This window comes from Hemibagrus wyckioides, linkage group LG26 (assembly GCF_019097595.1).
Source record: "Hemibagrus wyckioides isolate EC202008001 linkage group LG26, SWU_Hwy_1.0, whole genome shotgun sequence".
NCBI classification, from domain to species: domain Eukaryota; kingdom Metazoa; phylum Chordata; class Actinopteri; order Siluriformes; family Bagridae; genus Hemibagrus; species Hemibagrus wyckioides.
This window is the reverse complement of record NC_080735.1, coordinates 20,965,755-20,978,254: the sequence shown is the minus strand read 5'-3', so window position 1 is coordinate 20,978,254 and position 12,500 is coordinate 20,965,755. Positions and strand designations below refer to the sequence as shown.

The following is a 12,500-nucleotide window of genomic DNA, read 5'->3' as shown; positions in this document are numbered from 1 at the left end:
GTGTGTGTGTGTGTGTGTGGATGCAGTGATCGTGCCATGTGCCGTGTGCTCTGTGTGTGTGTGTGTGTGTGTGTGTGTGTGTGTGTGTGTGGATGCAGTGATCGTGCCATGTGCCGTGTGCTCTGTGTGTGTGTGTGTGTGTGTGTGTGTGTGTGTGTGGATGCAGTGATCGTGCCATGTGCCGTGTGCTCTGTGTGTGTGTGTGTGTGTGTGTGTGTGTGGATGCAGTGATCGTGCCGTGTGCCGTCTGCTGTGTGTGTGTGTGTGGATGCAGTGATCGTGCCGTGTGCCGTCTGCTGTGTGTGTGTGTGTGGATGCAGTGATCGTGCCGTGTGCCATGTGCTGTGTGTGTGTGTGTGTGTGTGGATGCAGTGATCGTGCCGTGTGCTGTGTGTGTGTGTGTGTGTGTGTGTGTGTGCAGTGATCGTGCCGTGTGCTGTGTGTGTGTGTGCTGTGTGTGTGTGTGTGTGTGTGTGTGCAGTGATCGTGCCGTGTGCTGTGTGTGTGTGTGCTGTGTGTGTGTGTGTGTGTGTGTGCGGTTGCAGTGATCGTGCCATGTGCTGTGTGTGTGTGTGTGTGTGTGTGTGCTGTGTGTGTGTGTGTGTGTGTGTGTGGATGCAGTGATCGTGCCGTGTGCCGTGTGCTGTGTGTGTGTGTGTGTGTGTGTGTGGATGCAGTGATCGTGCCGTGTGCTGTGTGTGTGTGTGTGTGTGCTGTGTGTGTGTGTGTGTGTGTGTGTGTGTGTGGATGCAGTGATCGTGCCGTGTGCTGTGTGCTGTGTGTGTGTGTGTGTGCTGTGTGTGTGTGTGTGTGTGTGTGTGTGTGGATGCAGTGATCGTGCCGTGTGCTGTGTGTGTGTGTGTGTGTGTGTGTGTGTGTGTGTGGGTGCAGTGATCGTGCCGTGTGCTGTGTGTGTGTGTGTGTGTGTGTGTGTGTGTGTGTGGATGCAGTGATCGTGCCGTGTGCTGTGTGTGTGTGTGTGTGTGTGTGTGTGGATGCAGTGATCGTGCCGTGTGCTGTGTGTGTGTGTGTGTGTGTGTGTGTGTGTGGATGCAGTGATCGTGCCGTGTGCTGTGTGCTGTGTGTGTGTGTGTGTGCTGTGTGTGTGTGTGTGTGTGTGTGTGTGTGTGTGTGGATGCAGTGATCGTGCCGTGTGCTGTGTGTGTGTGTGTGTGTGTGTGTGTGTGTGGATGCAGTGATCGTGCCGTGTGCTGTGTGTGTGTGTGTGTGTGTGTGTGTGTGGATGCAGTGATCGTGCCGTGTGCTGTGTGTGTGTGTGTGTGTGTGTGTGTGTGGATGCAGTGATCGTGCCGTGTGCCTTGTGCTGGTGTTTGACCTCTAATCTGGTCTCATGTTTAATCAGCACAAAGGTTCACCTTCAGCAAACAGAAGAAGAGTCCACAGTCTGGGTTTAAAAGAGGAGCATATCTGCTACCAGCCTGAGAGCATTTACAAGTGTGTCTTTCATCTGCACTTATCTGTTAGTAATCTTTACCCCACAATGCTGTGGAGTTCTGGACTCTGATTGGTCAGAAGGTGTTGATTAATTAACTAGAACAGAAGCTCTGACTGTAGCACAGGTGTCTATTAATATTTTATCGTTTCTATAGCAACGCCACAGGGACAGTAGATTTAGGCTTTTTAAAAAGTAGAAAGTAGGCTTTTTAAAAAGTGTGTAATTAATATACTGCAGTTTCCTGTGACGAGAAATGTGTGTGTGTGTGTGTGTGTGTGTGTGTGTATGTATGATGTGTATGTGTGTGTGTGTGTGTGTGTATGATGTGTGTATCCAATCCCTTCCACTATGCCCCAGACCATCTCCCCTGACCTCCTGCCCTTCATCACCACAGTCATCAGTGGATCCATAACATCTAATCAAGTACCAACTGTCTTCAAGACAGCAAGGGTTATCCCCATACTGAAGAAACCTGCTCTGGATCCCTCTGACATCAGTAACTACAGACCGGTATCACTTCTGTCCTTTCTTTTCTTGAAGGCCTTGTTTATAATCAGCTGTCTGTCTATCTCTCGCAGAAGAACCTCCACGATCCCAACCAGTCTGGCTTCAAAGCAGCTCATTCCACAGAGACTGCCCTTTTGGTCGTCACTGAGAAACTACATGCTGCTAGATCAGCCGAGCTTCATCCGTCCTCATCCTCCTCCACCTTTCTGCAGCATTTGACACAGTTAAGACTCTCAGGATTTGTGGAGCAGCATGGGAATGGTTTGCTTCCTACCTGGATGGTCGCTTATATCAGGTAACATGGAGGGGCTCAACATCTTCTCCATGCAGACTCTCCACTGGTGTCCCACAAAGCTCAGTACTTGGTCCTCTCCTTTTCTCCCTCTACACCCACTCTCTTGGCAAAGTTATATCCTCAAAAGGGTTTTCATACCACTGCTATGCTGATGACACTCAACTTATCTTCTCCTTCACTCCCTCAGATACCACGGCTTCTGCTCGGATCTCAGCGTGTCTGGTGGACATCAGCTGAAGCTCAACCCCAGTAAAACTGAACTGCTGGTCATCCCAGGTGATTCATCTCCAGCCCAGGATCTTACACTGGACTACTGCAGCTCTCTACTGGCAGGTCTTCCTCTGAATGCAATTTGTCCACTGCAAATGATCCAAAATGCTGCTGCATGACTTGTTCAACCTGCCTAAGTTCTTCCACACCTCCTCACTGCTGCTCCTCCATTGGTTTCCTGTAGCTGCATCAGATTCAAAAGACTGACGCTTGCCTACAAAGCCAAGAATGGACCAGCACCATCTGACCTCAAAGATCTTATTACTCCTCACACTGCACCTCGCTCCCTCAGGTCCACTAGCACTGGTCCACCATCTCTCAGGGTCAGAGGTAGGTCTACATGAAGACTCTTCTCTGTTCTGGCACCGAGGTGGTGGAATGAACTTCCCCTAGATGTCCAAGTCACTGACCGTCTTTAAACGAGGGCTGAAGACCTACCTCTTCCTGAAACACTTACACTAGCTGTTATTTTCCCTTTTTGCTTTATGTATTGCTGCATGTTGTATGTACACATTTTTTTTTAAAAAAACAACAACAACAACAACAACACCAAAAGGTTTTTAGGCTGCTGGTATCCTACGTCTGTGATCTATTGAACCAGTGTGTTATTATATTCACTGATGTGTGTAAGTCTCCAGTGTCAGTGCTGTGTGACGCTGGATCTTGAAGTTTTTTCTTCAGGACAGAGGATTTTACACTTCCTTATGGTTTCTATGGTAACAAAAAAAATGACAAGCTGTGTTTATTCTCTTATTGAGACTGCTGAGGGGATGAGTGTTTATAGCTGAAGAGAGAGAGAATAAAGAGAGACTGCTGAAGGGATGAGTGTTTATAGCTGAAGAGAGAGAATAAAGAGAGACTGCTGAAGGGATGAGTGTTTATAGCTGAAGAGAGAGAGAATAAAGAGAGACTGCTGAGGGGATGAGTGTTTATAGCTGAAGAGAGAGAGAATAAAGAGAGACTGCTGAGGGGATGAGTGTTTATAGCTGAAGAGAGAGAATAAAGAGAGACTGCTGAGGGGATGAGTGTTTATAGCTGAAGTGAGAGAGAGAGAATAAAGAGAGACTGCTGAGGGGATGAGTGTTTATAGCTGAAGAGAGAGAGAATAAAGAGAGACTGCTGAGGGGATGAGTGTTTATAGCTGAAGAGAGAGAATAAAGAGAGATTGCTGAGGGGACGAGTGTTTATAGCTGAATAGAGAGAGAATAAAGAGAGACTGCTGAAGGGATGAGTGTTTATAGCTGAAGAGAGAGAGAATAAAGAGAGACTGCTGAGGGGATGAGTGTTTATAGCTGAAGAGAGAGAGAATAAAGAGAGACTGCTGAGGGGACGAGTGTTTATAGCTGAAGAGAGAGAGAATAAAGAGAGACTGCTGAGGGGATGAGTGTTTATAGCTGAAAAGAGAGAGAATAAAGAGAGACTGCTGAGGGGATGAGTGTTTATAGCTGATGGAACAGGACCGAACTCACAGTTTTACAGAAAATTCCACATCTTTAAATGTAAATATAAACACAGATCCTGTTATATAAATAATAAATGACGTGTATTTTAAAGAGAATATGAGGAGTGAACCTCTAGGGGGCGTGCTGTTACAGAACAGCAACTTGCACTAAGGAATATATCTACAGGGAAAAAGTAAAAATTACTCACTATTGTTGAATATTTTTAAACTGCTCTGGTTTATTAATTGTTTTTAAGACCAACATTCTGCTAACGACATTTGTTTATCTAAAAACAAGCTGTAGATTTGTTTATTTAATGCAGTAGAGGGTGCATGCGCCCAGCAACGCTCTCATTTAAAAAAAAAAATAATAATAATAATAATAATAATAATAATAATAATAATAAGTACAGCATCGCGACGCCCTCTACTGGCGTAAAATGAGTATAACGACTCGGCTCAAACAGAAAGAGTCGACTCTTTCGGCTCCTGAACGGTTCTTTGGCATTTTTTTTTTTATTAAAACGGACAAATACTGCAATATGTTGACCAGTGATTAATTTTCTCATTGGTGATTATGCTATTCTAACAGCTTAAATAAAACATTTATACAATATTTTTAAAATAATTGTAAGTTTGGTGATAAATTACATACTGAAAAAATGTGGTTTCATCATCATTGTTAAATCATCGCAAACAGCAATCTAGAAAAATAAAATAAAATAAAAAAAAATAAAATTAAGATGAAAGAAAGAAAGTAGAGGAAAAATAAGTGAATAATTCATATATATATATATATATATATATATATATATGAATCGATTCTCTCAACGTTCATCTAAAAAAACGACGACTCATTTTTGAACAGACTGTATCATCCCCTGAACAGCCCCTGGATATCACTGTATTCTGTATTCCATTATTTGCTGAAAACATTTAAATGTTGAAGCTCACATTTGGGCTGCTTTTGACCAATTCAGAGCTCTTGATTCATCTAACTTCAACCATATTTGGCAGAAATATTTAGAGAATCCTTATTATTCCGAATAAAAGTAAATATCTGGTAAACATATCACTCTACTTGACAGTAAGATGATGAAACAGTATGATAAGTTTTAAAAGATTTACATAACATTACATTTAAGGTTTAATGTAAGAGTGAAATTTCGCTGCAGTTCTTAACATCACCAGCAGAGGGCTCTGTTGTCACCTCTGTGCTGTAGTACTGCTGTAATGAGCCTTAAACAGCCAAAGCAGTGATATGAGTTCCTTATGAGTTATGAATTAAACCAATCCTATTACATTTTTAGTCTGTTTGCTCACACAGGAAGTTGCTCGCTGACTGAAATTTGATTTCTGGATTTAAACTTCGGACATTTTGCGTTTTTATTCACTAATTGTCATGAGGTTTGAATGTGGAAGATTTAAACAAACACCGGGCAGGTCTGCGTGACGTATTTCCTTCACTGTATACACACACACACACACACACACACACATAGAAAGGAAATTAGTGTGTTTGTGTTGCTGTTCCACTGTACCGTATAGAATTGTAGGTAAATAGTCTTATTTTTTGCCTACAACCTTAACCTTAACGTCAGCAAACAAAAACAGTCAAAGCATTTGGCTCTTTTCGTTTTTCCTATGCAAAATGTGTGTGTTGTGTTGCAAAACAAATCAACAAAATGTCAACACATTATCAGAAGTTAAAGTTCAGACAAGTAGTGCAGAAAAGAATTTCAGGATGATTGACCGGTTATGTATTTGTTTGGAGAGACTGAGGTGTTGTGATGAGTGGTTTGTGTTGTGGTTTATTATATGGTTGTGTGTTGTTATGTCGTGTTCTTATCCTCTGTCCTGTTCGTGTTCATTGTTGCTTTCTATTGACTGTGTCACAATAGTCTACAAATAAACATTATAGTAGTAATATATCTGACAAAGCATCCAGGAATAAAGTGCAGTCCTTATAAATATAATTCATCAATGTGGATGCAGTAAAAATGCAGTGAACACAGCATGTGATCATCAGCGGTGCAGGAAACCGTTTCCGAGGCTGATGCAGACATCAGATGTCGAAAATGGCCGACTGTGTAAGATCAGAACCTGACATTGATTCCACAGCCATCACACTGAGCTGATCTTCTTCACACCATCACCTTCAGCTTCATTCCTCCTGCTGCTGCTTTTCACAGACGTAGCCTTCAGGATGATATTACTCTGCGGTTATTGTTAAGGGAGCAATGAAGTCAGGAAACATAGTAGTATGTCATTATAATATTATGGCAATAAGAGACATTAATAAGACACTTCTGGTGTTCATATTGCTCAGGCTTTCCCCTGGAGCTGCCCAGTGCTCTGCTCCTGACCTGTACGATGAGGTCGAGGACGAGTTGATGTCCCTAAAGAATGGTTTAATAAAACTATGGAATATTATAAAATACTTAATTACTCTTTAAAAAAATCAGCCTTTAGAGACAGTGTATGATATAAATATAAGAAACATCAGCGAGCGAGAGAAGAGAGCCTCCGAGTATTTCTGAATTCACCGAGTATGATATGAAAGTGGTATGGAAGATGACGGCAGGGTATGAAGTCCTCAGATCAGATGCCTTCTGGACACTTTATTTAAAGGAAAACCAGTCTCCAGGGTTTAATGGAAGCCACAGGTCATGTCTCGCTCGCACTGAATGGTGGTGTTTTGTGTTTCTTTCACTTTCAGGAGGATGAATCACTGTGACCCGTGTGACAGACTAACAACTGATATAATGAGTCATTTAACACTGCTCTCTGATTTAGGTTTTCAGACAGAAAAGCAGAAGCACAGATGAAGAACAGAAGACCGAGGCATCACATGACTGCAGGTCTGCTGCTACGGATGCTATTAAATGCTATATAATCAGCAGTGATCACATGACCACACAGCAGTGTAGCATGCATGAAGGAGCTGATTGTCTTTCTTTATCACTGAGGGTTTTTTCTTCTTCAATCTCGGAGGAGAACCTAGAAGGGAAGCTCTTCAAAACCTGGTGCAACATGGTAAGAAGCAGAAAAGCACAAGATGTACAGAACCTCTATAAAAAGCCCTGAGATGCAGGCCTACATCTATAAAAGATTCTGATGCAGTGAAGGAGGTCTGATGAAAAGAAGAAAAAAAAATCTGTAAAGACAAGGGCAGCTTCTTATTTCTTTAATTGTCCCACAAGGACAGGATTAGATAAATGTACAGACTCTTTATTTGGTCACGTATTCATTAGTGCACAGTGAAATTCTTTCTTTGCATATCCCATCCCTGGGGGTTGGGGTCAGTGTGCAGGGTCAGCCATAATGCAGCCCCATCATCCCCAAATCCCGTGTCAGAAACAATTCTGACTCCCTCCACCTAAAAAACTAAAACTAAAAAAATATCTATCTATCTATCTATCTATCTATCTATCTATCTATCTATCTATCTATATATATATATATAAACATCTATCTATCTAAACATCATCAAAAAATCTTTACTTAATTTCTCTCTTCAAAATATTACTTAAATATTTAATTTTTAGTTGGCCCAACTTCTTGATATAAAATAAACAAATCATCAAGGGAACAAATCTCTCTTTATAAATCTCTCAAAATTACAGTATGAAGTATAATGATGGCGGACCTCTCTCCCCTTCTCTCTCTCCCTCTCTCTCTCTCTCCTTCTCTCTCTCCCTCTCTCTCTCTCTCCTTCTCTCTCTCTCTCTCTCTTTGATATTATTTCATTTCTGATGGATGTTGTTGATATTTTCCTCTCAGTTGTTCTCCAGTTCCTATGGTGTCTTTTGATTCAGCTTCATTTCCATGAACAAGACAGATTTTATTTAGTGATTCCTTTAACACTGTTAGAAACTGTGGATCTATAACACTGTGGATCTATAACACTGTGGATCTATAACACTGTGGATCTATAGCACTGTGGATCTATAACACTGTGGATCTATAACACTGTGGATCTATAACACTGTGGATCTATAGCACTGTGGATCTATAACACTGTGGATCTATAACACTGTGGATCTATAACACTGTGGATCTATAACACTGTGGATCTATAGCACTGTGGATCTATAACACTGTGGATCTATAACACTGTGGATCTATAACACTGTGGATCTATAGCACTGTGGATCTATAACACTGTGGATCTATAGCACTGTGGATCTATAACACTGTGGATCTATAGCACTGTGGATCTATAACACTGTGGATCTATAACACTGTGGATCTATAGCACTGTGGATCTATAACACTGTGGATCTATAGCACTGTGGATCTATAACACTGTGGATCTATAGCACTGTGGATCTATAACACTGTGGATCTATAGCACTGTGGATCTATAGCACTGTGGATCTATAACACTGTGGATCTATAACACTGTGGATCTATAGCACTGTGGATCTATAACACTGTGGATCTATAACACTGTGGATCTATAACACTGTGGATCTATAACACTGTGGATCTATAGCACTGTGGATCTATAACACTGTGGATCTATAGCACTGTGGATCTATAACACTGTGGATCTATAGCACTGTGGATCTATAGCACTGTGGATCTATAGCACTGTGGATCTATAACACTGTGGATCTATAGCACTGTGGATCTATAACACTGTGTTCTTTAGGTCTAATATGATTAATCCACTGATACAGTTCCCCAGCAGCTCTGACAGTAGAGCAGCTGCGCATCACAGCTTTATATCAACTCACCCGCTCTGACTGTGTGTCAAATCCTCCTGGGAAATTGGTATTTATGAGTTGGAAAGTTGTAATTACGAGGTCAGGTGAGTTCAAGTCACTTTGGGAAACCAGAAGCAGGATGAAGGTGAACCTTCTCTAAACTAACTAGAATTAAATACAACTCTTTTGTTTTTAACTCTACTTTTAGAAAAGTAAGGACTGAGAATGAGCATCAAGTGTTTAGGATTTGAATCCGTTTATAAAGTCACTGTTTCTCGTTACATTTCACCTCAGAGTCAGTTCTCTCCTCTCTCTATCTGTTATACATTAAACACTTTATTTATACTCCATAATCCTGCTGCATGAAACAATCACACAATAACTGAAAGAACTAAAGTCAGAAATAAACATCAACACCTTTAACATCAACAGAACAGAGGCTGACTCCACCATGTGTTCTTAATGACATGACCCAACTGACTCACACCAAACTGACTCACCCTCAAATGACTCACCCCAAACTGACTCACCTCAAACTGACTCACCCACAACTGACTCACCCCAAACTGACTCACCCTCAACTGACTCACCCCAAACTGACTCACCTCAAACTGACTCACCCACAACTGACTCACCCTCAACTGACTCACCCCAAACTGACTCACCCTCAACTGACACCCTCAACTGACTCACCTCAAACTGACTCACCCTCAACTGACTCACCCTCAACTGACTCACCCCAAACTGACTCACCCCAAACTGACACACACCAAACTGACTTACCCTCAATTGACTCACCCCTAACTGACTCAACCTCAAATGTCTCACCCCAAACTGACTCAACCTCAAATGACTCACCCCAAACTAACTCAACCTTCAACTGACTCACCCCAAACTGACTTACCCTCAGTTGACTCATCCTCAACTGACTCAGCCTCAAATGACTCACCCCAAACTGACTCACACTCAAATGACTCACCCTCAACTGACTCACACCAAACTGACTCACCCTCATCTGACTCACCCTTAAATTACATACCCCCAACTAACATGCCTCCAGTCAACACACCCCCACTGAACACACCCCAATTGACACACCCCAGCTGCCATGCCCCCAACTGACTCTAGGTGACTTAAGTCAATACGCCCCCACCTAACATGCCCACAACTGACGCGCCCCCAAGGACATGCCCCAAACTGACTCACCTTCAACTAACATGCCTCCAGTCAATGTCCCCCAACTGACTGACTTACCCTCAACTGACACACCTCCAGTCAACCCCCCTCCCAAAAAAAAAGACAGGCCTCTAGCCAACATCCCCCTAACTGACACACCTCCAGTCAACACGCCCCTAACTGACACACCTCCAGTCAACACGCCCCTAACTGACACACCTCCAGTCAACACGCCCCTAACTGACACACCTCCAGTCAACACACCCCTAACTGACACACCTCCAGTCAACACGCCCCCCCCCCCAAAAAATGACAGGCCTCTAGCCAACACGCCCCTAACTGACACACCTCCAGTCAACACGCCCCTAACTGACACACCTCCAGTCAACACGCCCCTAACTGACACACCTCCAGTCAACACACCCCTAACTGACACACCTCCAGTCAACACGCCCCTAACTGACACACCTCCAGTCAACACGCCCCTAACTGACACACCTCCAGTCAACACGCCCCCCCCCCAAAAAAAATGACAGGCCTCTAGCCAACACGCCCCTAACTGACACACCTCCAGTCAACACGCCCCTAACTGACACACCTCCAGTCAACACGCCCCTAACTGACACACCTCCAGTCAACACGCCCCTAACTGACACACCTCCAGTCAACACGCCCCTAACTGACACACCTCCAGTCAACACACCCCTAACTGACACACCTCCAGTCAACACGCCCCCCCCCCAAAAAAATGACAGGCCTCTAGCCAACACGCCCCTAACTGACACACCTCCAGTCAACACGCCCCTAACTGACACACCTCCAGTCAACACACCCCTAACTGACACACCTCCAGTCAACACGCCCCTAACTGACACACCTCCAGTCAACACGCCCCTAACTGACACACCTCCAGTCAACACGCCCCTAACTGACACACCCTCAATTCAGAAACTCAGAGCTCATAGAAAACCCCACTTATAATTACACTCATAAATCCCATCATGACTTTAACACACCTCACATTATCGTTTCTATAGTAACAGCTCTCTCATTTACAGACATATGTACAGCTCCACATGAGCGAATTTTAAAAAATCTTTGATGTTTTCTGTAAGAGAAGTTTATTTATCATTTATGGAAGGAGTCTCCAGTGTCACTGCTTCCATCGGTCAATCAGTCTAACAGCAGGACATGGTGTGTTTTACTCCTGAATAATTTGACTATCAGGCTTACACCCAAACATGTGGTGTACAATCGGTGACCACGGCACACGGTCACCTCTGGGTCATTATTATGGAGGCTGGAAAAAAAAAAATATGAGCTCTTAGTCTCTAAAAAACAGATAAAACTGTTGTACCTCTTTCCTCTGGTCCCAGTAGCTCACTGGTCCCAGCAGCTCACTGGCTGCTCTCCCACCAGCTCGTCTGCATGTAAATGTGTTTTTTAACATGCAAAATTCCACAGAGCTGCCGGCATCCGACTCGGAAAGAGCAGATTTCCATGCCAAGACATGCAGAGAGGGATTTTAATAACAGGTCACCCCATGCAAACCAGGAACAATAGACTCTGCTTGGTCCATGAAAAAAAAATAAATAAATAAAAATGGTTGGATGTGTAAGAATCGAAAAGGAAAAAAAAGAAACACAGTGCATCCTGGGAAACAGGTTGGCAGGTACTGGATTCATTCAGAGAGGGAGTGAGGAAGAGGAGGAGGATGAGGAAGAGGAAGAGGAGGAGGAGGAGGAGGAAGAGCTTCATGATGGCGGTTGCCAGATTTGGAATTTTTTATTTTCACTGATAATTATTTAATTCCCATTTGTTTTTGTTAGCTTTCAAACCATAGATTTAATAATAATAATAATAATAATAATAATAATAATAATAATAATAAATCCTAGATTATTTTACCCATTCTCTTGCTTTGAACAAAGTATTGGCACCCCTAAGCATCCATATCAGAATACCTTACTTTTAGCACTTTTCATTTTTCACAATAAATAAAATTAAATATTTGATACACCCTATATGCAGCTTTAATTTGTCCAGTTTTGTTAAGATGAAAGCATTAAATCTGCTGGATATAATATGATACAAGCATAACTATTTAGTAACCACTGATCAGATAATGAATGAATGATGATGATGATGATGATGATGACGATGTAGAGAAGGATTGTTTGAAAAGCATCAAGTTAATGATCAAAGGAAACCACCTTGCTAGCCTGTTAAATTATTTACACACCAGATTAATCATCTGTAATATATTTTTACAGACCAGATGTCTGTCGTTTTTAATATTAATTATTCTAATTTATGATTGGCCCACCACTGAGCAGATATCATCTGGCTGACGCGACACTGACATGATAGTCAATATAGTGCGCGTGCGTGTGTGTGTGTGTGTGCTGTATATCAGCCTGTGAAATAAAAAAAACTGCAAAATTGAATCTATACGCTGACACCTGGCAACCCTGAGCGATAAACGCAGTTTGTCCTCCAATCTGGCAACCCCGCATCCCAGACGCACGGAGGAGCGCAGCGCAGGAGCCTCAATGCCGACTCGATTTCATGGAGTAAAATGTGAATTTGGACCTGGTCCTGACACGCAAGGCCTGTCTGCGTTATTTTCCACGTCGATCACGA

The 12,500-nt window shown here is 42.8% G+C and overlaps 1 protein-coding gene across 4 annotated transcripts in view; it reads left to right on the top strand.

Moving 5' to 3' along the window:
- Positions 1-12,356: 12,356 nt before the first annotated feature.
- Positions 12,357-12,500, top strand: part of LOC131347120 (adhesion G protein-coupled receptor L1-like) — a 38,538-nt gene continuing 38,394 nt past the window's right edge. For all 4 annotated transcript variants that reach the window (XM_058381016.1, XM_058381013.1, XM_058381011.1 and 1 more), the window contains exon 1: positions 12,357-12,500. This exon is cut by the window's right edge. The gene's annotated coding sequence lies outside the window, so the exon portion shown is untranslated.